The following is a 27048-nucleotide window of genomic DNA, read 5'->3' on the forward strand; positions in this document are numbered from 1 at the left end:
TTTTTAAAAACTAATATTATTTTAATAATCTACGTCGAAGTTTAAAGTGACAATTTTGAAAATTCTGCCAAAAATTCAATTATAAGTTTAAAAATCGGGAAAAATTAGGGATATTCTGCATAAGCAGTACTTTCGATTGGCGCAAAATATCAAATTTTTTTTCGACATGCAGTAATATTATTGCTACATTTTCAAGAACTCCAAACCAAACCTGATGCCTACCCTTTACCATATATGAACGACATCCTAAGACGAATAAGGGATGCAAAGTTCATACCTACTCTGGACTTGAGCAGTGCGTACCATCAAATTCCCCTAAAGGAAGAATCGCGTCCGATATCAGCGTTTACAGTACCTGGATTAGGGCACTTTCAATTCAAGAGAATGCCCTTCGGACTGTCATACGCAGGAGCGACATTCCAGAGGTTGATGGACAAGGTGATATGCCCGGATATGGATCCATTCGCTTTTGCTTCTCTTGACGACGTAATTGTGGTTTCGTCGTCCTTTGAGGAGCATAAGCGGCACCTAGAAATGGTATTAAAGAGAATTCTAGGTGCGGGCTTAACCATCAACAAAGCCAAAAGTCACTTCTGCAAGACGGAAGTCAGGTACTTGGGAGTTTTTGTAAACCAGGACGGAGTAAGATCAGATCCAGAGAAGATGAGACCAATATTGGAATATCCAACACCCCGGACTGTTAAACAGGTGAAGCTATTCATGGGAATGACCTCGTGGTATAGACGTTTTATACCCGACTTTGCCATGATCGCTGAACCTATAAACCGCCTGACAAAGAAGAATGTATGTTTCTCTTGGGAGGTGGAGCAAGAGCGAGCTTTCACGAGGTTGCAGGAGGCGACGACTTCCGCCCCAATACTACAATCTCCCGAACCCAACGGTCAGTTTATACTACAAACTGATGCTAGTGACAGTGGGATCTGGGCAGTCCTCACGCAAGATGTCGATAGAGAAGAGCGTGTGATAGAATACGCTAGCCGATCACTCAACAGCGCTGAGAGAAATTATACGGTCTCCGAAAAAGAGTGCTTGGCAGTGGTATGGGCTATTGGAAAGTTCCGGCCGTACATTGAAGGGCATCACTTCAGGGTCATCACTGATCATAGCTGCCTGAAATGGCTCCACAATATGAGAAATCCCACGGGAAGACTAGTGCGATGGGCGCTAGCATTGCAAGGTAATGTCATCGATATTGAATATCGAAAAGGGGATCTCAATGTGGTGCCTGACGCATTGTCTAGGGCCTATGAAGAGGAGGGGATTGAAGTGAGTGCCATAAATAGTTGGCCGGAGACCACTGACGCCTGGTATTTGCAACAATACCAGGAAGTATGCCAAGACCCACACTCTCACCCCACTTGGAAGGTAGTGGGAGGGAGGCTGTATCATTATCAGCCTGATGAGGACAGTGAAGGGTCCATCGACAACGATGAAGCGTGGAATCTTGCGGTGCCTAGGGAGAAAAGGCACCAGGTGCTCCAGGAGGTCCATGATGCTCCTACAGCAGGGCATCAGGGACGAGAGCGTACGTTCTCCAGGGCTAAGCGCTTGTACTACTGGCCTAAGATGTATGATCTGGTCAGGGAGTACGTAAAGAGTTGCCCGGTGTGTCAGCAATGCAAGGTAGAACAAAGAGCACCTTGCGGGCTGATGGGTGGTAGACAAGAGTCACGACCCTGGCAGGTGGTGGCCGGTGATATCACTGGTCCATTTCCCAAGAGCTCTCGAGGTTTTGAGTACATCTTAGTCTTTGTAGACTTGTTTACTCGCTGGGTAGAGTGTGTTGCAATACGCAAAGCCAATGGGAAGACAATCGCAAGGGAATTACACGAGAGAATTGTCACTAGGTTTGGCGCGCCCAAGGTATTCTTGTCGGATAATGGAACCGAATTCAAGAATCAGGAAGTCGATTCATACCTCCAGACGAACGGCATCCAGCGCGCCTTGACTCCCGTGTATCATCCCCAAGCGAATCCCACAGAGCGAGTAAACAGGACACTCAAAACCATGATTACGTCTTACGTTAGCCGTGATCATAAGAGCTGGGATGAACACCTGTCAGAGTTCAACTTCGCGTTGAACTCGGCAACTCATAGCGCCACGGGATATAGTCCTGCGATGCTCATGTTTGGACGTCAGCCGGTACCTCCTTTGACATTCAGAAGAGCTCAAGATCAGCGGACCCTTGAATGTTCAGAGGGTCAAGCTGTGGTTGATTGGGCTGAACATATGGAGAAGCTCCCTAATTTATGGGAGATGGCCAACTCCAAGTCAAAGGAGAAAGCTGCACGTCAGGCGGCTTATTATGACCGGAAGAGACGGCAACCCGAGTTTAAGGTCGGAGATTGGGTTTGGAAGAGGAATAGGATTCTCTCTTCGGCTGCCCAAGGCATTTCAACCAAATTGGCGCCGAAATATACCGATCCGTACGTAATTGAAGAGGTTTGTGTTTCCAACACGTACAGACTAGGCAATCATCTGGAGATCCTGTCCGAACTCTTCCATGCCAAAGACCTTAAGCCGTGCTACGGTCCGGGTGAGGATGAGGAAAGTGAGGAGGTCATTGATACTCGTGAGCCGCAAGTTGAACAACCGTTGGAGGCGAACGGTTCCGCGAACGCGTACGAAGATCCGGAGAGGGATTTATCGGATAGCGAGTAGATCGAATTAGCAGCCCCCACGGCCGTCGATAAAGATCCCACCGAGACGTCAGATTTACCGGTATCTGCCCCAACCAAGAGAGGTCGAGGTCGATCTCGAAAGGTCCCAGAGACGGTCACCGGTCCAGTAAGAGGCATTAACTCTCCCATGAAGGAAACAAGAGGGAGAGGTAGGCCTCGAAAGACCGTGCCCGTTGTGCAAAAGACGGTTGGGCCGATAAACCCGAACGGTAACCGACGAGGGCCAGGACGTTCCCGCAAAGAAATGTGAGGGAACATATAACTCGGTGGGATGCGGCGTATGTTAGGGTTTTTCTTCGCGCCGGGAGATTTATCCGAGATTTTTTGTTTTGGATGTTTCAAATGGATCGGAGAATCGTCGTCGAAAAGGAGACCTTCGAGGTGGTCACTCAGATGCTGTTGGATCTGCAACTGGGCCCTGATGCTACGCAGTTAAATGAAGATCTGCGGAGCTTCGTCAGTATCCAGTTGGAGGGGGCCACCCGAAGGGAGCGCCACCACGGATCGGTGGCGGACGTTCTCCGGGACGCAATGTGAGTCATCCCGAAGAAGTCTTCTCGGAACGCTTCGACACAGACGGAGGACAAGGACAGTGTCGAGTGTCCCAAGTCCACAATGGTCCAGGAGGTGCAGACCCTCAAGTCCGGCGTAACCCGGACGTCGGACAGTGCGAGCCAGTGCCCAGGACCCAGGGAAACCTGTGGGGCATCGCACTGGGTCTGCAACCACCCCCGCATCCCGGAGCAGCCTACTCTCCTCCTCGACTTCAGACACGTACGTCTGGGAATCAACGAGGTGGAGAGTGCCCGGCGGTTCGCTCAAGAACTCCAGTCTCAGGTGCAGGAGCACCTGAGACGCTTCATGAGCCGCTAGGGTGCAGAAGAACTGCTCGGGGAATGGGCAGAGATGGCTCAGCGTCGGAGGGCCTACGGAGAGGCCCTGCTGCGGGTAGACAAAGGACAGGAGTTCCCCGCAGCGCTCCCGGCGCCGACTCAGGAGAAGAGAGCCACAGGAGCTACTGACGCTGGACCAACGTTCACGGTCCATGTGGACGGGCGTATGGCTGCGGATACCACAATCGTGGTCAGGTCCCAAGATGGTCGTGCGACCGCCACGGTGGGAGGCGTTACTATAACCGCCTCCCAAGGAGCCAACGTCCAGCAGTCCGCTCCTACTGCTGAGCAGCCTACACAAGATCGGGAGGCTGCTCAATCTCGATCGCAGTTGAGGGGTTACTACATTTGTGGGGAGCCTGGGGTGACCAACTCTCAGCGGTGCCCGAAGAAGGCTACACACTGGTGCTACCCGAAACATCGAGCGCCAGGTGTAGCCAAAAGATGATGTAGGCCCTGGAGGCCAATAAACTTAGCCAAAATAAAGGAGGGAGTTTGTTATTTGGTCCCTTTCCTTCTTTATTTTTTTTCAGGTTCCTGATGGCGGAGAATCGCGGGTATTCGTCCTGCCCGGATAGTCAGGACTTGGAGGGGGCTGTAACGGTAGTCGATTTAATTAATCGAACCGTTCACGATTCTGCTTCTCGCGCGTTAGTTCGAACTATTGAGAGAGAAAGGGGGCGAGCGATCATTTCAATAAGCAGGTGTGAACGCGAGTTACCGCCGATTTGTTTTCGCACTTTGTTTTCGCCGAAAAAAGTTTTCTCTGGGACAAATACGTGCAGATGTGCAACGACGATATTGCAGCAGCAAGCAGTGGCATAGAAGCAGCAGATAACAGCTGATAGAGGAAGTACAAGGCGGAGCAGCTGATAATTGAGGGGCAGCGGCAGTTGAAATTTTACAACAACAATTACGGCTGATCACCGTAATTGCACCGCATGGTAGGTGCACCTCCCGTCATATTAAGCGATACAAAATATATTCCATATTTTGTTTATTCGTGATAGCGTTATTTTTTGTAATCGCGCCGTGCGTTAGTTCGCGGTAGAATTCGAATCTTCTCTCTCTCTCTCTTTCTCACCGAACATAATTAAATTGTAAAATCCTATTTTCGTGCGTCAGTCTTTCGGCCCAACAAAGACTGTATTGATTTTTTTTATTAATTAAAGTCTGTTAAATTAATTCGCCGTTTTCGTAATTTGATTTTCCTGGCAGCTTAAGTATTTGAAACACGCTTAGATTTTAGTCCAATTACATCGAGGGGATTAAGAAGGTTAAGAGTAAAGTCGCTCACACTTAAAACTCATCAAGTGTAACAAGGCACGTGACTTAAGGTGAGTTCAACTCCGCTTGATCGAAGACAACTAAGTTAAATCAGCTTACGTTAAGGTGAATACACGTATTAACATACGTGTTAACGGAGCCGCGGTTTGCTCTGCATCGTGGGAGTTTGTTCTTAAATAAATTTCTCATTTTGCAGATTTATCTCCCCCGTTACAGTTTAAATATTATATATTCGGTCATCCGTTTAGAGTTTATGAGTACACAGAAAGCAAGATGGACTTTATTCGAATCAGTATGATTTGTTAAATGTTTAAAGTATCATGTAAAATAAACTTACTTCATATTTTTTTTTCATGAGTTAGTTAAACTTTGTCAAATTCTTTATAAAACGAAAGAATAATAAATTATGACATCTCAATCTGTAATATTTTAGGTTAGTAGTTAGGTATTGTAGTTAGGTCCGTCCGCGCTTAGTAGACCGATATCGAGTAGTTATGCTACTTGACCTTAGTTTATGCTACTTGACGAAGTTTTTGTATAAAACTAGTATATCGACTTACAGAGAATGGTCTCTATATATTAAAGTTTGTCTATTATAACTTGAAAATGCATCTACAATATTTCTAGTTAATAACATAGAATGTCAATTCAAATAAAGTTTATGAAAATTAATGCACGTAATTTTAAAAACAGTTGTCTAATTGTCACCATATTGTTATGGAATGGAAAATAAATCTGTGCATGTGCGCAGGTCATAATTGTATCCAAACGTGCTAAAAGAGTACAATAGTCATCAAAAAAGTATAGTAAACACTGTACGCAATGCTTGACGTGTTCATATCATGCACTTTTTGCATGTCAACTATACTCCCGTGTTTTATACAATATTTTTACACACTCCAATGAAGTGATGATTTTGCGCCCTCAATCGGCGATACAGAACCGCATTGACAGTCTAAATGTAAAGAACGTATAAAGGTCTAAGGCATGGATTTTGCTCAAACTTGACAGTTGGCTTTTTTTGCCCGAAATTAAAACCCCTTTAAGGATTCAGGCATTCAGTTGAAAATAATCCAAACTTTTACCTGATATTTTGGCAATACAGGGCTTCTTTAAAAGCAAAATACGTCTAGCAAGGATGAGTTCGTTGTAATTTGGGTACCCTCAATTCATAGCTGAGGTTAAGTCCTTCTATTGAAAAAAAAAATTGTCCGAAAATTCCGATCTGCTAGTGAAGAATAACATTGTAAAATCACCCTGCGATATTGTTTTTGCGACATTTCAAAAGAAAATGTATATGAATTCAACAAAGTTCTGCGCGAAATAGTACATTTTGCATCTAGGGAGCACAGTGGGCAAAGGACGCTCCGCGCGACGTTGTCAACTGAGCTAGGCGAGATCGGAATTTCACGCAGTGGGTGTTTGCCTAATGTCCTCCCGTGACGTAAATATAATTTTTCCGTACACCCCCTCGCAGTGGTGCTCTTGCGCCTTCATCGGGCGACACTGAACCACATTTCCAGTCTCCAGGAAAGTGGTTCGTGTCCGTGCAATGCGCTGTTTTACTGCTCGAGGCTAAGCCGAAAGCGGAAGAGGGTACATCGCGCATGCGCCGATCACTTTACTGACAGGCTGGCCATGTGGTTTTTTGCTCCTTGCTAAGAAGGCGCACAGTCACCACCGTACGCTCAGTGTGTGGAAAAATAATTTTTAAGAATTAGACGAAAAATTCGATATTACAATAGTTAGTATTTTGTTTATAACTTTTTAATGGAGAAATATTTTTGAACAAAATTTTTTTCTGCTTAAAGATCTTCGTATTTAATATAAGTTTACGTATTTAGAAATGTGTCTAGACCTTTTTGAAGTCGAGTAATGAGGATCTGAAAAAAATTGCTTATTGCATCAATTTTGCTTTTAAACAATTTTTTTTAAATAGTCGAAAAAATAATGTCGCAGTACAATTTTGATGATGTTCACGAACATTTTTGAAAAGTAAATACTTTATATAAGTTGGGTTATTAAGGGGACTGAATGGAGTTTAAATGGAAAAATTTACAGCCTTATCCATCGGTTTGTAGAAATCGTTCTAATAAAGTTAACCTAACATTTAAAATTTTTTTCAGTAAATATAGGTCCCCGCGGTAAACACGCGATAAGGAACTTCGTTCCAAAAACTCCAAAGGGAGGCTTGATTTTCTAATATATCAGAAAAAAGGTTAGATATATATCTCAAACGAAGACCTGTTGCACGGAATCGAGACAAAAGAAGGCAACCTACCAAATACATGACCCGTTGGGAGATTGCCCTTATTAGTGTCCGCGCGATCCGGCATGAGATACATGCGGAAAGAATTTTACTCTCTAGTTGTCCATGCAGTTTTGAACTTTCTGCGAAGAGGGTTCAAACTCATCATGTATTTTATGCAAAAAACTGTTTTTGTAACCAACTATATAGCAAGTTTCGCTATGATAATGTTGTGAAAACTGTAATTTCCTAACTTTTTATCTGACGCTCACATGCGGAATGCTCGTGTAGAAAGCTTGGGACAACCGTTCAAATGTCCACCTTTATTGACACGAAATTTTTTACAATGCATTTTTTGCTTGTTTACCGTTAGGAGAAAATTCCACGCCGAAAAACTGTACTTTTCAACGGATGACGTAGAGTTGTCTAGGTTTTACCGACTTGTGGAAATATTAGCATAGTTCATCGTAGTTCTCGCAACGTTATCAGAATTAAGATTGAGGCTAACAGTACCATTCAAAAAATATAAAATAAAATATTATATTTAATTATTAATATTTGGTTTTGAAAAAATATTCAGTCATATGAAGGGTGTTCATGTTGAAAACTACATACAATCCTTGGATAAATTTTGAATGATTTATTAAAATCATTCTGTTTTTTGTTATATATATATATATATATATATATATATATATATATAGAGAGAGAGAGAGTAGGTTTCAACTTGTGGAAGGGAGTAGATGTGTCTTGACTGTAAGTGCGAGTTTTGGTGAGAAAGTTTAAGAGGAAAAGTGTTTGAGGAGAGAAATAGAGGTGAAAAGTGTGTGGAGGAGGAAGAAAAGTGGAGTAGAGAGAGAGAGAGAGAGGCCTGGAGAAGAGCAGGAAAGAGCAGAGAGAGAAGAATAAAGAAAAGTTGAGGTTAAGAGAGAAAATTAAGAAGTGGGAAAGTCAAACAAGAGGAAGGGCGGTAAGAAGTAAAGGCGGAGACAGAAAAGGTAAGACAGGGAATAAAGGTGAGATCACGAGTAGAAGTAGAGAGACGAATTAAGGCGTACGGGATAGTGCTGGAAAGATTTGTGACAACAGAAAAATTAAGAGATAAGGGTGGAAGGATGGATAAGAAAGGCCCAGAGGAGGTAAAGAAGAAAAGAGTAAAGGTGGTGAGGGGGAGAGAGAGCGGAGAGGGGATGAGGGAGAATATTAGAGGAGAACTGAGAGAGGCAAAAAGATGCAAGAATGAAAGTGAGGGGAGCGAGATGGAAGGGGAGGGGAAGAAGGATTGGAAAACACGATAAGAGAAGTGGGAAAAAGCAGTGGTGCAGAGGATATAATGAAAAAGATACGGGCAGATATAAGAGATTTAAGAGAGGTATGGGAGGAAGAAAAGAGAAAATGGACAGAAATATTTAAAGAAATGTTGGAAAAAATGGAAAGAATGGAGACAGAGGGGAAAAGAAGGGAAGAAAGATGGGAGAAAGAAATAGGAAAAGTTAAGAGAGAACAAGAGAGAGAGAGAGAGAGAGAGAGAGAGAGAGAGAGAGAAGAAAGAAGGAAAAAGACGAAAGAAGAAAGGGAATAAGCAGAAATGAGAGAAAAGAAACTGCAGGAAAAATGGGGAGAGAGAATGAACCAGTTGGAAGAAGCGTGCGTGAAATTAAAAGAAAGTATAGAAGGAGGAAACGAGAAGCAAGGAGGAATAGAAGTAAATAACAAGGAAGAAATAGAATATATGAGAGAAAAAATGGATAGAGAAAGTAGGTTAAACAATATAATAGTGACAGACTTAGAGGGTGAGTTAAGATGGGAAAAGAAGGGTGAGACAGAGGACTGGTTAAGAGAGGAACTAGAAATGAAAGGGGAGATAATGAATCGGAAAAGAATAGAAGGGACAACGGGGAGGGATGATCGGAGAGAAAGAGGAGAAAAGATATGGCAAATTAGATGCGCTTCATGAGAACAAAAAGAAGGAATCATGAAGAGGAAAAAGAAGCTGAGGCAGAAAAAGATCTTTATATATCAGGACTGGACGTGGAAGCAGAGGAAGATAAGAGAGGAAGTAAGAAGGAAAGCAAGAGAAATAAAAGGTAAAGGTAAAGAGGTAAGGATGTGGCATAACGGGTTGAAGTCAGAAGAAGAAGAATGGTGGTGGAGCGAGAAAGAGGGTAAAATGGTAAGAAAAAGGGCGGAAGGGTTTCGAAAATAATAGGGAAAAAGAGAGAGAGAGGAGGGAAGGGAGAGAGTGGGAAGAGAGGCAGTAAAGATACTATTCTGGAACGTGGCGAGAATTAGGAGCATGGAGAAAGATGACTGGGAATATGTTAGAGAATTTGATATAATAGAGCTAACCGAAACCTGGGTGAAGAGGCAAGGGGCAAAAGTTGGGGTGAAGAAGCAACTGAAAGGATATAACATAGAGTGGAAAGACTCAAGAAGAGAAGGAAGAAGTGGGAGAGAAATAGAGGGAGGAATAACGGGGGTAAGAGAGAGGAAAGGGATGAGTAAAGTCGAATGGAAGAAAGAAAGGAGAAGTGAGGTAATAGCAGGAGCAATAAAGATCGGAGGGAGGAATTACATGATAGCAACGGTGTATAAGCAACATGAGAAAAAGGAAAATTATGAATACCTAAGCGAAGAGATAGAGGAGAACAGAGGAAACATAATAATTATAGAAGGAGATTTCAACGTAAAAACAAGAAATGAAAGGAGAGAATGAGAGATAGAAGAAATAACATATACAGGAGCGAGAGGAATGTCAACGATAGACTATGTAGTAGGTAACGAGGAAGGTGATGGGACAATAAAATGGGTTTAAATAAAAGAGAGGGTAAAATCGGACCACTTACCTGTAGAAGTGGAATTGGGAGACAAAATAGCAGAAGAAAGAATAGAAGAGGAAGAAAGAATGATAGACGACTGGAGCGAAAAAGGTATAAGAAAGTATCAGAGATGGATAGACGTAATAGAGGGAACAGAAAAATGGAAAGCAATAAAAAAAGAGTGAAGAACGCCGTTGTAAAAAAAAGATAAGAAAAAAAAAGGATCGAAAAAAAACTGGTGGAGAAAAGAATGTAAGATAAAAAGGGCTAGGGTGATGCAGAGTTAAATAAGGTAAGAAAAGGGGAAGGAGACAGAGGCAAATACCTAGAAGCAAAGAGAAAATACAGAGAGGAAATAAGAAAAGCAAAAGAAGATGAAGGGAAAAGAGTGGCAGAAGAAATAAGAACAGATAAGACGAGAAGAAAATTCTGGGATAAAGTGAATGGCAATAGGAAGAAAAGAATTGGATTAGTTGAAAATATAGGAAAAGAAGAATGGATAAAGCACTTCAAGGAACAACTGGGAGAGAAAGAAAAGGAAGAAAGCAAAGGGGAAGAAACCGAAGACAGCGAAGGAGAGGAAGGTGAAGAGATTAAAGTAAGAGAAGTAAAAGAGGTAATAAGAAAAATGAAAAAGAAAAAGGCGACAGGAAAAGATGGCATAGCGAATGAAGCGTGGATGGAAGGCACGGAAGGCTTGTTAAAAGAATGGAGGAAGGGAATAATATTACCTATACATAAGAAAGGGAGGATAGAAGAAGTAGAAAATTATAGAGGAATAACGCTGATGGAGACGGGATATAAAATATATGCGGAAATACTGAGGAAAAAGTTGGAAAGAGAACTAGAAGCTAAAGAAACGCTAAGCGATACGCAGATGGGATTCAGGAAGAAAAAACGAACAATGGACGTAATATATGTATTAAAAATAATAATAGGGAAGGAAGTAAGGGAAAAAGGAGAAAAACTGTTTTTATTCTTTGCCGACATAAAGGCTGCTTTTGACAAGATAAAGAGGCAGAAAATATGGGAAACAATGAAAGAGAAAGGGATAAATAGAAAAATTAGGAAAGGAATAGAAGAAATATATAAGAAAACAGGGAGTAAGGTAAAAGTTGGAGGAGAAATAATTGGGGAGTTCGAGACTTACAAAGGAGTAAGGCAAGGATGCCCTTTGAGCACCACGCTATTTAATCTTGCCTTCACCGACCTGGAAGTCAAGATCAAACAGATGCAAGAAGGAGAAGTAGTGATAGGAAGGAAGAAAATGTGGACATTAGGATATGCAGATGGTGTAGTAATGATGGCAAAGAGTAAAAGTGGAATGAAAGCCATGCTGAAAAAATTAAATAGGTATCTGGAAGAAAGGGGATTAGAGCTAAATATAGGAAAATCAAAGATAATGAAATGCAGGAGAGGAGGATGAAGGGGAAAGGAAGAAGAATTCGAATTGGAAGGTGAGATAATAGAGATGGTGAAAGAGTACAATTACTTGGGATATGTAATATGCAGAAATAACGGAAATAAAAAGCAGATACAGAAGGTAGAAGGGAAAATAAATATGGGACTCGGAAGACTATGGGGGCTAGGAGAAAAACTATTTAAAGAAAATTGGGAGCTAAGGATGAACCTGTTCGATGCACTGGCCAAAAGCGTGATTATGTATGGAGCAGAAATCTGGGAATGGAAGAGATATGAAGAAATAGAAAGATTACAACTAAAATACATAAAGTGGGTATTGTGATTAGATAGAAACACGCCAAGTTACTTAATACGATGTGAAACAGGAAGATAAGAAATGAAAAAAACAGCATTAGAGTAATGAGGTATGAAAACAAAATAAGAGAAGAAAAAGATGGCTCAATAAAAAAGAAGCATAGAGAGAATTAAAGAAAAGGGAAACAAATGAAAAGGATAAAAAGGGTAAGAAGGAGGAGAGAGAGGAACGGCTAGAAAAAAGTAAAATATATAGAGGGAGGGAGGAGGGAGACGAAATGAGAGAAGAGTTTTGGGAAGAAATAAGAGAAGAGCTAAAGAAAAAAGAAGAAAAAGAACTAGAAGAAAAGCTAGAAAAGTCAAGATATATAAACGAGTGGAAAGAACTAATAGAAGAAATGAAAAAGTACAGATTGAAGGAAATTCAAGGAGAGGGAAGAACAAAAGGCCTACAAATAAGGGAAAGGTTTAGGTTAGGTAATGAAACGAGAGAAAGCAGGTATTGGGAAAAAGAAGAAAATAAGAGATGCAGAATGTGCATGAAAGAGGAAGAAAACTGGAAGCACATAGTAAAAAAATGTGAAAAAAGCAAAAAGGATGGGAAAGAATGGGAAAAAATAATAATAGGAAGCAAAGAAAAGATAGTGTCGATGATGGAGCTAAAAAGGAAAAGAAAAAGAAAAACAAGAAGATGAAATTTCAAAACCCTAAGGACAAAAGGAAATAGAAGACAGAGTCCCAAGACTCACAGATACATCTACATACGCAAACATACACACAAACACACACACACATGCAAACATACACATACACATACACACACAAAACACAAGTACTAGCAACTACACAAGCGAGAGGAAGCAGGTATTGGATGCAGGAGCAAAAAATGGAAAAGAAGAAGAATCGAAGAAGAGAAAGAAAAAGGAAATCAAGAAGACAAATTATAAGTTACTAAAGAAAATAAGTGAAGTTGAGGAAAGGAAAGCAAGAGGGAGCAATAGGAAATGAGAAAAAGGTGTAAAAGCTCTAACAAGGAGAAAGACAGATGAAATGATTAGCAAGATAGAGAGCAAAAGCAAAGTAAAGGCAAAGGTGAAAAGATAAAAGAAAGTAACATAGGAAGAAGTCGGAAAAAAAGCAAGAAAGAGAAATGCAAGAGCGGAAAAGGCAGATCTCGCAGAGAGAGAGGAAGAGAAGATTAATCAACAGCAAAATGGGAAGAAAAGCTGAACAGACAGAAGCAGAAGACAGGGACGCAAGAGTTGCAGACACACCTACATACATACACATATACACAAAACACACACACATATACACACAAAATACAGACATCAATTACACAAACTGGACACAAGACATAATTGTTATATAAGAAGCGAAAACCAAATGTAACATATAAGTTGTAAAAAATAAACTTATATATATATATATATATATATATATATATATATATATATACCTACAGGATGATTCAAAAACATATATAAGTATGGATACCATTGGATTCGTCTAGAAAAGTTATTTAAGACGCCATTATTAGTTTTTTCCGATAATTAGGTAATTAGATAATTAACTTGAAAGATCGACCAATCAGCGAGCGGCTTTAAAAGCCACGGCGAATGCGGAGCGGCTAGGGGGGCTAGCCAGCACGCGCTGCGGCTATATGGAAGTGGTGCTCAACTTTGATGCGTGACATGAGCTCCCCAAGCCGATAGACTCATATTCATTTTATAGATCGAGTCCTATAGATTGATCGACAATAATATAAAATTATGAGGACGCACAATTAATTGACAAAATCAATAATTCAATTATAATTATTTCATAGACCATGTAAATAATATAGCATCAGATACGCTTTAATCCATGCGAAAAGCAGCGCCTAAAAGCTAGATTGTTAAATTATAAATTCGTCAACGTGATTACTCGCACTAAGATTATGGTAATTACAAGACTGCAATCATGTAATTACATCACTTGTAGAGTGATGTTCTTGGGGTTGGGTTCTGAGTGTCAGGTTAATTTTTCGACTAGCCTGGAGTTGCGTAAATTTTCCACAGATAATTTCTTCCCGAAGGCTAGTCGAAAAATTAACCTGACACTCAAAACCCAATCCCAAGAACATCACTCTACAAGTGACGTAATTACATGATTGCAGTCTTGTAATTACCATAATCTTGGTGCGAATAATCACGTTGATGAATTTATCATTTAACAATCTGGCTTTTGGGCGCTGCTTTTCGCATGGATTAAAGCGTATGTGATGCTATATTATTTACATGGTCTATGAAATAATTATAATTGGATTATTGATTTTGTCAATTAATCGTGCGTCCTCATAATTTTATATTATTGTCGATCAATCTATAGGACTCGATCTATAAAATGAATATGAGTCTATCGGCTTGGGAAGCTCATGTTGCGCATCAAGGTTGAGCACCGCTTCCATATAGCCGCGGCGCGCGCTGGCTAGCCTCCCTTGCCGCTCCGCGCTCACCCTGGCTTTTAAAGCCGCGCGCTGATTGGTCGATCTTTCAAGTTAATTATCTAATTACCTTATCGGAAAAAAACTAATAATGGCGTCTTAAATAACTTTTCTAGACGAATCCAATGGTATCCATACTTACATATGTTTTTGAATCACCCTGTATATATAGTCTGTATATATATATATATATAGTCGAATTAAGTCGAATCCACAAACCCATTCAATATTTATCGGAGTTTAAATAATATCAGGAATATTGTATCAGTTTTCCACATTCACTGGCATGTGTTATGAATGACCGTATGCCTTTGATGTCAAACAAGAGAATATTCATGCAGATGTCCATTCATACCACTGTGATCTTATCCTCACCTGCTACCCTATGCCATGCTCGTAAAAACATTCAGTTCAGTCGAAAATAATAGTAGTTAACAAATGCAGTATACGAGGTCTATCCAGACAGTATCGGGCCTACGTTTATATCTTCGCGCCATAGTGTTCGAGCGACCTCAACCGGACAGAAACTTCAACAGTAAGTAAGTAACAGTAACAGTAAGTAACTAAATCTGATTTTGATATTGTCAAAAATGACTGAAAAATAAGATCAACGAATTTGCATCAAATTTTGCTTTTAACTCGGAAAAACGAGTTCGGAAACTATTGAAATGATGCAAAAGGCCTTCGGAAGCGAGTGTATGAGCAAAACATGAATAAAAGAGTGGTATAAACCGTTCAAGGATGGTTGCACTTCTGTCGATAGTGATTCTCGTTCCGGCCGACCTTCGACAACAAAAACCGCAGATAATATTGAGCGGGTGCGACTTGCAATCGAACAAGATCGTCGTATGACTGTGCGAGAACTAGAAGAAGACCTTGGGAAACCAAAAACTATCATTTCAGAAATTTTAACCGAAAATTTGGGAATGAAACGCGTGTGTGCGAAATTCATCCCAAAATTGCTGACAGCAGAGCAAAAGAACATTCGCTTAGAAATCGCTCTGGACAATCTGGAAATGGTCAATAATGATGATAACGTGCTGAGAAAAGTTATTACAGGTGATGAATCATGGGTTTATTGTTATGATCCTGAAACAAAACAACAATATTCACAGTGGAAGCATTCTGAATCGCCAAGACAAAAAAATGCACGTCAAAGTCGGAGCAATGTTAAGTCAATGTTGATTGTTTTTTTCGATTGTGAAGGTGTTGTACCTCACGAATATACACCAACAGGTCAGACAATCAATAAAGAATACTACGTTCAAATTTTGAAACGGTTGCGTGATGCAGTAAGAAGAAAACGGCCGCACTTTTGGGAAAGTGGTGACTGGCTTCTCCATCACGATAATGCGCCAGCGCATTCATCCAATCTTGTGGAGCAGTTTTTGAGCAAACACAATAGTGCATTGTTTCGACAACCTCCATACAGTCCCGACATAGCCCCTTGTGACTTTTAGCTGTTTCCCAACCTGAATAAACCACTCAAAGGACACCGATTTGATGACAAAACAACGGTTTAAAACAATGCGACGAGTGTACTTAAGGCTATCCCTAAAAGTGAGTTCCAGGACTGTTTTGAAAAGTGTCAACATCGATGGAACCCTGTAATTCAATCAAGTGGGGATTACTTTGAAGGATGCCACCCACCAGATGATAAAGAATAACGCTAGCACGAAAATATAAAGGTAGGCCCGATACTTTCCGGACAGACCTCGTATATTTTCATAAAAAGAGTGGGGAAGAGGGATTTCATGTTTAAGAAAGTATGCGTATGCATGCGGTTATATAACCTTTTCGCACATACATAATTTTCCATTAAGTCTGGATATGTAGTCCTTTCTTGTCTTTGTTGTAACTGTAATAATTGTAGTATAAATAATTTAAAAATGAATTATGAATTAAACGGCTTAATGCAGTTCATTATTGTTATACTATTTCAAACTAGTTATACTATCTCGAAATCTCTAGTCAAAGGAAAATTATGCAACAAATTAACATTGGGAATAAGCAATTATTCAATGGCGATATTTCAAAGAATACACAACATTATGACATAAGAGCATTTTTTACATTGTCATTCTCTATCACAAGCTCTTTAAAAAATAAGGATTCGGTTTTACAAACTTTTTCGGATCAATTATAATAAAACCAATGAAAGTGGGTTTCTGGTGCGATTTTCAATTTTTTTACTTCAACACTTTTATAGATATAGAATTTCAAGTTCTTGGAGTAGGGTTACCATATTTTGATCAGTTATTATACTTGATGTTATAAATTTTTTGAGACTAATTTTACCCTATTAGCGTAATCCTACTTAATTATGACAATATTAGTTTGGTAAATTCTATTTCCATTAAAACTATACCATGCGCATTCCACTTTGACCAAATTGAATGGCTTATTTTCTTTGTGAACAGCTGTAGTATAAATGTTAGCAAGTCAATAATTAATAGGTCAAATTGAGGCTAAGTAGGCTCAAGCAATAGGGTAAAAAATATGGAAAAGTGAGGGATTTTTTTATATTTCTGTATGTTTTATGGTGCAACTCAGTATGGCGTGAGTTTAACAATCTGCTTGCTAAGAATTATTCTTTGAGTCTTCCAGAAGAAAAAGAGCTCCCATAGATCAAACTTGATGAATGTGGTATGCGAATGGAACTTTTTGAAGTTGAGCCTGAAAAATGTTTAAAATGTTCACAATATAGGTCTAAAACATGCAAAATAATTCTAAGGGGCATCAAAATTTTTGTTTTTATTTCAACTGATACATGTCCCAAATTTTGTAAGTTTAGATCCATAAATAAAAAAATCAGAAGTTTCACCAGTAACCCACCTTAAGATCCTTTCAAAGGTTGTAAAATGCCATTACATCCAAGACAAAAAAAAAATTAGCTTCGTGTTGATAAGATTGGTTTTTATCGACGATTATCAATTAAACTTAACATTAAACTGTAACGCCGGGTTTCTATGTTAATGTAGACCCCAGTCCATTTCATGAAAGTAATTATGGGACTTTAGTTAAACTAGATTCGCAAGTCACCTTTTACATTTTTTACTCAAAAATACTTTTTGGGCAAAATAAGACGCAAGAAAGAGATGTTTCGTTACTTTTCTTGTTTATTGACCGCTAAGGCAACTGAAATCATTTTTATTTGAGGTTCTTCTGCCAATTGTACTCGTACGAATATTTTCTAGCGTATATGTAGATTATCAAGTTATTATGATACTCCGCGACGAGCTCGTTTCTTTATATGGATGAATATGACCCTTACCAATCAATCCTTCAAAATATCACAAAACCGAAACCTTATAGTTGTGTTCTTAGTCAAATTTTGCAATAATTTCCGACCCTAAAAAATTTTTTAAGAATACATTATATACGACATAAAACAAATATATTGTTTAATTATATTCGATTTTATGTCCTTATACCCTTTACGGGATTTTACGATACCTTACTCACCACCATAGTTTGAGAGACATTTTTACCCGTCCATTTATCCCATGGCTGGAAGCGGTATTTTCACTGAGAAGCATTCGGACTACAAATATGCCCGGGGTAGCCAAATACTTCCCAAGAGAGTCTCAAGGTCGTGGGAAACGGATTTAGCTGAAAATTTTACAGCGTTTTCGATGTAATAGTTATTTATGACTCTGTAGCAGAGGGAGCCTTTTGGTGACACGAGCAATTGTGAAAGCTCGGCCCGACAACTGCTTGTGTCACCAAAAGGTTTCTTCGATGCTGAGACATAACAAATTTTACGTCCTTCCAACAAAAAATGAGCACCGTAGATAAAAATATTAAAAACCTTTATCGACTTTTATGCCAATAGGCTTTCTGAGCTGAGAAAAAAATGAAGAAATTTGAATTTTAAAAGTATTATTCAGTTATATGGAAGTAGGTAAACTAGGCAGGCCACAGATAAGGGGGGCCTCAGATCAGTGATCTGAAGTGCATGATCTATGAAATCAGCGCTCTTATATCAGGCGCCCCCTCTCCTCCTACAGCACTCTTAGATCAGGCGCCCCCTCTCCTCCTGAGATCAGGCGTTCCCGCCGCCGCTCCCTCTGTGATCTAGTAAGACGTATGAGCTATCAGGTCAGCACTGTTAGATCATGCGCAAGAGTCCCCCTCCCCCCGCATAATGTGAAATACGTTTTTAATATTAAAATAAATTTATGTAATTAATTGCATTTAATTAATTTGACGCAATTGATTTACGTGTAATGCATAGATTTAGTGAAAAAAATGAGTAGACACCACGAGGAATCGATTTCGCGTCCTACGGATGGATAGACCGTAGCCTCTAGCAAGTGAGCCACGGCTGCTTATAGCTCTTGGTATTTCTTATTGGGTATATTAGGTACACACAATCAAAAAGTGACTGGACTACGGCGTCCTCCCGCCGCGACTTCATCCGTATGTGTGCACGCGTTATCGTGTGTGAGTTTTTTTTTTTTTATAAAATGGGGGAAAAATAAAATGCTCTTTACGCACGTACTCATCCCACACACGAAATGAGTACGACATTGGGCTCGGTCTGGCTGCACTAGGTCACCACCGTACAATGGTGGTGAAGGATCACGGATCGCCAGGATGGTAACAACCATCCGGCTAGATAAACAACTAGCAACCCATGCCAAGTAAAAAACAACCCTCTTCATTCTGGCCTTTTTTTACCCCTCACGGAACCGCCGCGAGGCATTACTTCGTGAGGGAGGCGTCAGCTTTTATAGCTCTTCCTTCTAGTATTTATTGGTTTCACTACCTCTTCTGCAACGGGTAATCCTACACGTCCTCTTCTTCGTTGTTTCTCTTCCGTCGACCTGTCTTCCCTCTTCGTTATCTTGATCTAAGTCGTCCTCTTCTTTCTTCGTTCTTGCTCTTCGCTTCGTAAGTCTTTGAGGATCTCCGTCACAAAGATTGTCGTTGCTTCCCAAGCTTCTTCCGATGATAGCATTGCCTTAACCAAAGTTTGGGGCATAATGCTTTCGTTCAAGACCGCTTCTAGGTCACGCCGTTGTGTTTTGTACCTGGGGCATGCAAAAAACACATTTTCGGCATCCTCGTCGAATCCACTGCAGATAGAGCATTCCGGGGAGTCTTCGTACTTGTGTTTATACAGGTAAGCCCGGTAGCACCTGTGTCTGGAGATCATCTGCGTTAGATAGTAGTTCATGCTACCATGTGCCCGGTCGGTCCACTCACCCACATTAGGGATCAGGCGATATGTCCATCTGCCCTTGGAGGAATTATCCCACATTTTCGGCCATCGGAGCATACTTGCCCGTCTCTCTTCAGCCTTAATCTGTTCACGATCCGCATTAGGGTCTCGTGTACGACGGTATATGTGTCTTCTTTCTGTAGCCAGTTTCTCGATTGGCATCAGTCCTGCTACAACCTCGGCAGCTTCCTTCGAGACCGTGCGAAATGCACTTGCAACTCGAAGAGCACTGAGCCGATAAATTGACGTAGGTTTCCGGCGGGTTTCCTCCGTCCTTAATGCTTCAGCCCAGATAGCGATGCTATACGTCATCACTGAGGTGATCACTGACGTCAGCAGTGCTCTCCTAGTTTGCTTGGGTCCACTAACGTTTGGCATGAGCCTACAGAGTGCTGCCCTGACCGATGATGCTTTGGCAGCAGCATGCCCTACTTGCGACTTAAAGTTGAGACGAGCATCGATCATAACCCCTAGGTATCGTATTGACGACTGGGAGGTGATAATGTGCTGTTCAACATGTAGTGTGACTGTCTCAACTGTCTTTCTGCTGGTTATTAGCACAGCTTCTATTTTGTGCTCTGCCAGCTCCTGTCCTAGGTGTTGGAGACACACCTGGTATCTCTTGTACGAGACGTTGAAGAGATTTTGCAAGTCCTCGATGTGCTTGCCCAGAACCACCAAGGCAACGTCATCGGCAAATGCCACCAGTGTAACGGCTCTTGGTAGCGGTACCTGGTATTTATAGTAATTCGTCGTACATAATATTCAACAATAGCGGATCGAGTACGGAGCCTTATGGGACCCCTCCAGTTACTTTGTACTCCTTGGGCCCATCTTTAGTGTCATACATCAGCACTCTATTAGTAACTGGCTGCTATTTTGAGCAAATAGCCTGGGATATTCATCTTCATCAAGGTTTCCATGATGCGATCCCATCTTGCTGAGTTAAAGGCATTCTTAATGTCTAGCGCAACTATCAGGCAGTACTTTTTTTCTCCACCTTTTCACCTCTGGCCAGAGATAGTTTTTCTGGCAATACTTGTGATCAGGTCAATGGCATCGAGGGTTGAGCTGCCCTTCCGAAATCCAAACTGATTGTCTGATATGCTGGTCTCTGTTACCTCCTCTATCCTTCCATGGATAATACGCTCAAATTTTTTTTCCTGCCGTATCCAGCATGCAGAGTGGGCGGTAGGATGATGGTTCATCCGGCGGTTTGTCTCCTTTGGGGAGGAGGACCAATCTCTGTTTCTCCCACTCTATAGGGACAATCCCTTCCGTTAGGCATCTGTCATACATCTGGCGAAACATTTCCGGTGCTGCATAGATAGCTTCCTTAAGTGCGATATTAGGGATGCCGTCTGGGCCTGGAGCCTTCAGGTTGCCTACTTTCATCGTAGCTTTAAGTAGCTCCTCCGTTGTAACTAGCAGTATCACTGGGTCATTTGTGTGCTCTATATTAAACTCGCAGTTAGGACGCTGTGGAAAGAGCGTGAGAACTATTCTCTCCAGGAACTGTGGGCAAGATGGTGTTGGCCTTGTGTCCCTCTTCAAGCGCGCCATAACTGCCTTGTAGGATCTTCCCCACGGGTCTTTATTGACTTTTTGTAGCAGTTCCTTCCACCCCTGTCTCTTACTGTCCTTTATGGCTTTGACGAGCTCCCGCCTTAACTGCTTGTGCTTGGATTTTAGCTCTTGAAAGGTGTTTTTTTTCTTAGCTCTCGTTGCAGCTCTCCTTGCTGTGATGTACTTCCTTCGGATGGACTCGATGCTGACATTCCACCAGTACATTGGCCGCTAGTACTTTGGCTGACCGTTTACGTGGCATTGTTGCGTCACAGACTTTCACTACTCTTTCCATCACCAGTTTCGCTTCCTCAGTCGCATTTTCCGCTATTACAGTTGTCTTATCCAGAGCTTCGACAAATATGTCGGGCTGGAAGCTGTTTGTTTTCCATCCTCGGTAATATGTCTTCTTCGGCGGAGGTTTCTTCTCTCCTACCGTCCAGGAGATCAGTCTGTGGTCACTCATGTTAAATCGATCATTTATTCTCCAGTTTTGTCCGAGTCGTAGAAGGCTGGGGCTAGCAAACGTGAGATCTATGACAAATGTTCTGCCGTCTCTTTCGAATGTCGGTATGTTGCAGGCATTGAAGTCGCCTGCAACAATCACTGGAAAATGTCGTCTTGCATCTTCAACCAGTTCATCCAGCAGACTTAGAAACTGTCCCTCACTTAGATTGGGCGGTGCATAGTAACTGTAGAAATGGGTGTTTCTTAGTTTTGCCCTTACAAATCCTCTGTGCATACTACCTGTTGCTTCTTGGAAAGGCAAATCTCCACAAGCCCATATTACTGCCTTTCCTGTTACATCTGTCACCCACGTTTTTGCCTCTAGATGCTTATACGGGTCGGTTAGTATGGCCACATCCACTTTCCATTCACACACTGTCTGCGTGAGTAGGTCGTGAGCTGCCTCAGCATGATTGAGGTTATGCTGGATTAGTCCCATTATCTCCGAGTTTGTTTCCAGAGTTCCTCCGACCTCACTGCACATCCGCGACTTCCGGCAACATGGTCAACTTTTGCCCCTTCTCATTCTACACAGAGCGCACAGTGTGCGCTATTTTTGCACTGTGCCACTTTGTGATCGCCCTTGCCACATTTTATGCACAACTTTGAGCGGTCAATTTCACTCTTACACTGGGCCGCGGTATGTCCTACGTGCCAACATTTATAGCAGTAGGTAGGCTTATTCACAATCTTAATGAGACAGCTTATAGGGCGTACCAGGATCCTAGATCCACCATTGACAAGTTTCTCCGCGAGTTCCGCAGGAAGCCGGATCGATGCCACCTGCATACCTGCGTAGTATTGTCGCAGATTTATCACCGCGTCAGTGGTAACCTTCCACTCCGGACCAGCCGCTTTTTGCAGGGCCTTAACAACCTGTTCCTTGGTCGTCGACTCGGTTATCTCCTTGATTTCGAGGTTTGCATCCTGTACTTTGCTGATAACCTCCGCTACAGCCGCCAGCTTGTCGCCTACCCGGCTCCTGAGCGCTTCAGTTTTTTCCCTGTTTCTGCCCTTCAGTACGACCACTACTTCATTTTTCCGTGTCCTCCGTATTCTCATTAATTCGCTCTCTTCTCCCTCTACCTGATTCTCTGAGAAAAACTCTTCCACTTTTTTGCAGAGTCTGGAGTCATTTTCACCAGGGTTCCTGGCCCGAACTAGCAAGGCATTAGTTAGTTTTTGACGGCCTCGTTTTGGTAAAGGGTTTCTCTTCTTTGGCTCTTCTTTCTTCTTCTCCTTCTTCTTTACCTTCTTCTTTCTTCTCTTTTCTTCCCTGGGCTCTTCCCAATTCTCAGCCTTTCCTCCTTCCTCCCGGGTTTTGCCTCGTTCAGTCTGCTTCTCTGCAAATACCGCTGTATTCTGCTGATTCCTCTTATTCCTCTTGACTGTCGCTGTTTCCATACAAGGCGGAGAGCCTGCTTTTCGCTTAAGCGTGCCGTCCCAGGAATTCGGCAGTTGTTTATCAGCCGGCGTCGAGAACAGTTTCTTTCTTATGCCAACGGGGTCTTCGACCCAACAGTTAGCAGGAGCTGGTACCTTGTCAATCTGCTCCTTTGACATTTCATTTTTGAGGCTCTTGAACGCGTTTTTAACCTTTTTCGTTAGGCCGCGCGTGATATTATTAACTGTTCTCTGGTTTTTATCGTTCAGCATCTCCAGAAGCTCCTCTATTGCCTCCTCGAGTTACTGAAGCTTGCCAGCAGTGCCATTCTCTACGTCATTTGTAGCATTAGGTACTACAGGGGCCGAGTGACTAACCCCTGCAGCACTGCGGTCATGAGATGACGACGTCGGGGAACCCGCTTGCTTACTCCCACCAGGCGCCGGTACTAGGGTATCCCTCCCTTGCACCGTACACGATTTACTTTGATTATCGTGTGTGTGTGTGTGTGTGTGTGTGCGTGCGTGCAACACATTGATACTTACAGCAAACCCGAATGTCTGTGCTTGTCCAAGAGATACACCATCGCCGTGCTTGCCTGTCTTGGTGAGTGCATTTTTATATATTATTAATTAATTTTGTATTAATTTATTATTATTAATTTCTTATTAATTTAATCATTATTAATTTATTATTATTAATTCATTATTATTATTGCGTGAAATACACATTGTTTTTTCTTAAATAAAATTTTTTTATTAATAAAAATAAATTGATAAAACTAAATGTTACTTATAACAATTAAATTACATAATTTATATATATTTATAACGAGTCTTCGTCGTCGTCGTCATCGTCTAACAGCATCGCCGTTGTTTCATCTAGCTCGCATACAATTTTCCTTCTCTTGGGGGGGAGCGAACAGTGGCGATGGGCTGTTTCTTTTCGGAGGGCTGTCGTCAAACAGCCGCCTCATTATACCTGCTGGAAAAAATATTGAAATTCATTTCAATAAATAAATAAAATAAAATAATTATTATATAAATACCATTGATTAATTCTTCCCACTTTATGCGATACTTCAATCAACTACCAGCACATGTAGGTGATTCTATCCACGGCACAGCTTTCTTCTGCGTAGTGGTGATTGGCCTTGAGCTGACAAGGTCGATGTATGGTATTGGTGGAGTAACTAGGTTGATATGCACGATCCGCCTAGGTTTTGGTTGGTGCACCTCGCACAATCTCGCAATCAGATCTGAAAAAGTATAATATAAAGTATTACACACACACACACACACACACACACACACACACACACACACACACACACACACACACACACACACACACACGCACACACACACACACGTCTGGTGAAAGTTCTATACATTCCGGCGATGGACGTGGCGATTGACGTGGACGGCTGTAAATAAAAAATAAATAATTAAGTATTTTGCACACACATACGTACACACACACGCACACAAGCACGCGCGCGCGCACACACTTACACGTCTGGAGATAGTTCCACACATTCCGGTAATGGACGTGGTGGTTGACGTGGACGGCTGTAAATAAAAAATAAATAATTAATAATTATATATAATTCTATATAATATTTTCTCGAAAAAAAATCTTTAATTCCCTTTTTTTCATTCCTAAATCGAAAAAAAACCGTTTAATTTCTTTTCTCAGTCTTATCTCGACTGCCCCTACAACATTCCTCAATTTTGTTTTGTCTAGCGCATATCTGTTATTATTTTCTATTACAGACATCAACCGTTTTCTTTTTCGTTCATTTCTCACTATTTCTCTTACACTATTTTTAATATGAAATTTACAACGCAAATTGACGATTGTGCGCAAACTATTTTGCGCTATTGTGCGCAAATTAAATAATGAATAATAATTCAAAGTAATAATTAAATCAATGAATAAACTAACCTAATGGTTTGTGGCGGTGTTAGGGGCATTATTATTGTATTTGCCGAATGAATTGATGGCTCTTCATTCGGTCCTCTTACAGGTGTCCTTAGCGCATCGATGATCTCTCGCTCCATAATATCAATATCTTCGTTTATTGGGAAGTCTTCTCCCAAAGCTTCGATAGCTCGGTTGAGAACTTCCCTCCACTAGTTACGTTCTAGTGAAAAAAACTCGTTTACATCACCGCACTGCATATTCCCACACTACACTTGTCGTTCAAACTCTTAAAAAACGTACACTGATGAAATGAAGCGAACTGAGGGATATTTTATTCATTTTCACCAAATTTGAGCGCGCATCGATCATTGGTCCACTAGTCGAGGGTGGGGGTTATGCAAGAGCACTGATTTTGTCGTGCGCATAAGTCGAATATAATTAGTAGTGGGAGTAGCTGAGTCTAAGGGGATTTGTGCGTGGGTATATTAATGTGTTCTTAGTCGTGCGCTTTTTACGCAGCAGGCAAGACATAAACGTCAGTTCAGCGGCTTCGATCTAATGACGTACCTCGGAGTACATGAAGTCAAATACAATCCAAAATGATATCAAAATTTCGATACCTATAATTGCGGTCATCTTTGTTTGCAGTTTTTGTGTGGGACTATATAAATAAATACACCGTTAAAAGCTATCAGTCGTATTTAAACAGTCATGGAAGAATCATTCACTTTTACTCTCTCGGGTAATTCTTCTTTACTTTATAACGTGTGGTAAATCACTCGTTATGTCTCTCTCTCTCTAACAACCACTCTTATATATATATGTATACTTATATATTTATATTTAAATCATCCCAGGTAACTATATGTACGAAGCCTAGATGTGGCAGTCGCAGCAGACAACAGCGTGCGAGGTAAGAGAGAGACGGCCGCGCGACAGGAACCGACTTAGGTTCGACAGAGTAGAGGAGATAGATAGATAGATAAGAATTTATTTACCGTGATGGCAAAACATAGAATACAATAATATATAAATATATACAGTAATTGTCACAGCTTTAGTTTACATTATGCCGTACCGGCATCACATTTCATCACAGTTCGATTACAATTTTAGTTCCTCAGTCAATAAATAAAATTATGCTTGTAGTTATTACATTAAAATAAATAGACTAGGATTTGACTAGTTCACAGTTCGATATTCCAGAGGAAACAATAATTCTTATCACTACAGTCTAGCTTGCTTATAACTAGTAATGCAGTCAAAAGTTTAGGCTAGTTTTCGTCATACAGACACAAAACAGCACAAAAAATAAATAAATAAATATAATTCACTACAACACGAAAATAAATAACTGTACAAACATTTATACAGTAATCTAATACAAATAAAAATACTCCAGAGGTACCACCCTACGCCCTCAATGACGCAAAGTATTCGCGCGCCCCCCTCTTAAAGCTGCTAAGCGACGGCGCGTGCCGCAGGTCAGATGGAAGAGTGTTCCAGAGATGGGCACCCATCACCTGGAAAGACCTGCGAGCCGTCTCCGTTCTAACCTTAGCAACTCTAAGCTCAGCCTGCCCCGCCCTACCCGGATACCTTGACTTGTGCCCTATGAAGAGCTCAGCCAGGTAGCCAGGCTCGCGCATGGTCAAGCACCTGTACATTAGCAGGGACATGAAATATTCCCAGCGTACGTCCACGCGAAGCCAACCTAACCGCGACCTATATGGAGAGACCGAGACATCACGCGGGATACCATAAATGTATCTTACGCACGCGTTGCTCAGTCTCTGCAGCCGCTCCCTCTGCTCCGCTGAGGCCCCCAGACACACCACGGTGCAGTAGTCCAGGTGAGGCTGGACCATCGACTCCACCAGTCTGCGCCGGAGCAGCTCCGTAGTACACGGCCTAACAAAACGCAGGCCGTACAGAGCTCTCCAAACCTTCGCCGCTACCCGGTCAATGTGCGATCTCCACGACAGCTTGCTATCGAGAACGACCCCGAGACTGGTCACTTCATTACTAAAGGGAACAAATACTCCCTCTTGCACCTCAACACCAGGCAAGACCTCAGCGCAAATGTCGGAGAGAGAGTGGGGGAACGCTTCCGAGACATTAGCTTGAGAATCGCGGCCGAGAACGCACGTGCTCCTGCCGACCAGCTTTCACGAAGAAATAGAAATATTGCCCTTCTACACATAGACGTTTCGGTTTGGCCCAGCGGCTGTAGAGAATAGAGGCTTGCTACCGTAGATAGTGTGCAGTGCTGTAAGATAGTGTGTGGG

Source organism: Phymastichus coffea, unplaced genomic scaffold (assembly GCF_024137745.1).
Source record: "Phymastichus coffea isolate CEN01 unplaced genomic scaffold, Cenicafe_Pcof_1.1 PCOF00003, whole genome shotgun sequence".
Classification (NCBI taxonomy): domain Eukaryota; kingdom Metazoa; phylum Arthropoda; class Insecta; order Hymenoptera; family Eulophidae; genus Phymastichus; species Phymastichus coffea.